Source organism: Mus pahari, chromosome 13, assembly GCF_900095145.1.
Source record: "Mus pahari chromosome 13, PAHARI_EIJ_v1.1, whole genome shotgun sequence".
Classification (NCBI taxonomy): domain Eukaryota; kingdom Metazoa; phylum Chordata; class Mammalia; order Rodentia; family Muridae; genus Mus; species Mus pahari.
This window is the reverse complement of record NC_034602.1, coordinates 8,078,645-8,082,167: the sequence shown is the minus strand read 5'-3', so window position 1 is coordinate 8,082,167 and position 3,523 is coordinate 8,078,645.

Here is a 3,523-nt window from a genome sequence, read left to right as displayed (position 1 = left end):
GGGAGTGGAGGTCACTCCTTCAGTCAACAAAAGGCTCTGATAATGTGTCATAGGAGCATTGGTCATCCATTGGTCAGGGGGCTGTCGGATAATGCTTTCAAGAGCATGGGGTGCCACTACAGTTATTTGTTGTCCCAGAGTGAGCTTATCAGCATCCGTGACAAGCAGAGCTATGACAGCAATAGCTTTCAAGCAAGAAGGCCACCGCTGGCAACAGGGTCTAACTTCTTGGATAGGTAAGCCACTGGCCTTTTCCAAGGTCCCAAAGTTTGGGTAAGGACTCCTCTGGAGACCCCGCTCTCTGATCCACATAAAGAGTGAAAGGCTCGGTTAGGTCAGGCAAGGCCAAGGCTGGCCATCAGTAGAGCCTTTTTAATTTCTTCAAAGGCTTTCTGATGATCTGGGGTCCACAGAAACACCTCCCCTTCCTTGGTTAGGGGGTACAATGAGACAGCTAAGGTCACAAACCCAGGTATCCAGAGCCTGCAGAAGCCAGCAGTGTCCAAGAATTCTCTTACTTGCCTTGGGGTAGTTGGGGTGGGGATCTGAGTTACAGTCTTTTTTTCTGGCTTCCTTTAGCCACCACTTCCTGTCTAGAAGGGTGTATCCCAAATAAATAACTTCAGTCTGACACAGCTGAGCGTTTTTAGCTGAGGCTCAGTACCCCAACTCACCTAATTCTGTTAAGCACATTGGTCTTCCGTTGCCCGGGTTCCCTATCTGTCTGGGTCCTGTCTTTTTCCCCCCTACCACTGCAGCCAAGATTCCTGTCAAATTCTCTCTTGTCTACGATCCCTCCTGTTCTCTTCCTTCTGCCCCCCCCCCCCCACAATGCACCTTCTCTGCCTCTTTCACTAGATCACGTAACTGTCTCCTGTAACCCTTCCAATCTCTGAAGTTTCTTTCTGATATCCAGGGAGACTGCCTTATGAAGGCCAGGGCCACTGAGGCCTTCTGGGCTTCTGAGGTAGTATCAAAGGGAGTGAACCGCCTGAAGGCTTCCATAAGCCTTTCAAGGAACCCCGAGGAAGGTTCTGTCAGCCCCCGCATTACCTCTCTTACCTTAGCCAAGTTAGTGGGCCGCCTTGAGGCACCTTGGAGACCAGAGTATGGCGATAGATTTTCAAGCTCTCCCTACCTTTAGCCATGTTGTAGTCCCAACCAGGGTGAGTCAAAGGGAATCCCATGTCAATCTCATTTTGTAGCTGTGTAGGCCACCCATTGGCTCCCGGGATATTTTTTCTAGACTCTAACAGAATTCTCTCTCACTCCTCAGTTGTGAAGAGCGTCTGTAGCAGCTACTGACAATCATCCCAAGTACGCTGATGAGAGAACATAAGGGACTCCACCAACCTTGTGAGGTGTTAGGGATCCTTTGAAAAGATTCCAGTTATAAAGATCAGCAGAGGAAAATGAACAGTACTGAAGGGGTTGAAAGTTGGGCGCGTCCACTGGAGTCTGTCTGGACTCTGTGCTCTCCGCCTCCGTGTACCCGCAGTGGGTCTGCCTCCCGCCATCCTGAGGGGTTCAGGGTTCCCTGTTACCGGGGGTCGAGGCTGTGGATAAGTGGGAGGTAGTGGACTAGGCTACTCAGGAGGCTTCATAGATATTGGAGGAGCCGATGGATTTAGCTGGTGGCTCTGATTCCGGAGAAGTCTTCACTTTCAATTTCTCTTGTAACAGCAGAGCACAACCACAATTTTGGGAAGCCAACCCCAATTTTAACAGTGTAAACAATCTATTTTCTTTAAAAATCAACTCCAAAAACATTACTTGCTACTGAGTTTTTAAGTGTCTCCCTACTTTTGAACTGCAGTTAGCAAGTCTGGGTCATTCTAAGACTGTGGCCCAGAGCACGCAAAAGCTTTGGAAAACAAAACTCAACATCTAACAATCCAGTCTCTCCAAAAAACACCAAGTGAATCACCTCCATGCTACAAAGTTTTGCTGCCCGTTCCTGCACACAAAGACGGTGCAGCCTCCAATACCTCAAAGAGACACTTCCTTAAATCCTATCTTTTATAAGTCTGGTTTCTAGGATAAGAATTACATAGAATGTTACCCAATTCAGGCGTATCTTTAGAGATCTGTCTCCATGGATTGACTCATGCCACATGTTGTAGTTCTAAATTACTCCAACCCAGAGTTACCAGTTTTAAGCCAACTTTTGTTACCAATGTTACAAATTTTTAATCATAACCAATAACTTATGAGCCAATAACCTATAACTAAGACATATAAAACATATTTATACCTTTAAAACTATTCAGAAACATAAATGAAATGGCTGCATACATTTGCTTATTTAAACCAAACAAAATTCTTAATTTTTCTACCTGTATTTTCAAAAGAGGAGCTCCTTGTTACCTGTTGAATCCAATAATCACAGTGACAGAGATCTTTATAGGAAAAACAGCCATCAGTTTCCTTACCATAGAACTTGAGAAGCTGCTGGTCCCTTTAAGAGCAGCGTTTACAATCAGCTCCTGGCAGGGCTTCTCCAGCCACACTAGACTCCTAACTACAGGGGCAGGGCTCCAAAGACCAATTGATACTTTTTTTTTTCTTTTTCTCTTCTGTGAGTTTTCAGAAGGCCAGGACTCAGGAGCCTGGCTTCTGCTGGCACACCCAAGGCTTGACCCAGGGCAGAGGATTCTGGACCAGGTCTTGCCATTATTGTAATGGCTGTGGGTCAGGGTGCGATTTTGGTCCTTTCTGAAAGATAATGGCTTTGATCTCAAAAGTTATAGTCAAGTCAAAATTTCCCTCCGGTGGCCAGTCAACACCAAAAGTTGGCCACTCAGAGGCACAAAAAGTCTGCCAAGATCCTTTCTTCATCTCCACAGAAAGGTTATGGGGCTCTAGTCCTAACTTCAGTCCAATGGTTAAGTGTCAAATTAGGGGGGTCGTTAATCTGTCTCATCGTCTTAGTCACAAAAAATACAAACAGCACACATACTATCAACAAACACGGACACACATACCAAATGAAAGACCCAGAGGGTTGCTGAATGAGATGGCCAGTTCTTGACAAGAGGGTTACAGTATCACTACCAACCTACAGATGGGACCAAGGGCCCCACAGATGGGACTGGGGTCCCCAAAGATGGGACAGAGGTCCCCACAGATGGGACAGAGTTTCCCCACAGATGGGACGGAGCCCCTACAAATGGGACGAAGTCTCCACAAATGCACAAATGGGACGGAGTCCCTACAAATGGGGCGTCCCCCAGGGCAATTCACAAATAGGACAGAGTCCCTACAAACAGGGCACCCCCCAGGGCAATTCACAAATGGGATGGAGCCCTTACAAATAGGACAAAGTCCCCACAAATGCCACAAATGGGATGGAGACCCTATGAATGGGGCGCCCCCCCCCCGGAAATTTACAAATGGGACAGAGTCCCTACAAACGGGGCATCCCCCAGGGCAATTCTTAAACCAAACTCAGGTGGACCCAAACTCAGGCTGATCAGTATAAACTCAGGCACAGACAAACAATCCAACACAACAAATGCACGTT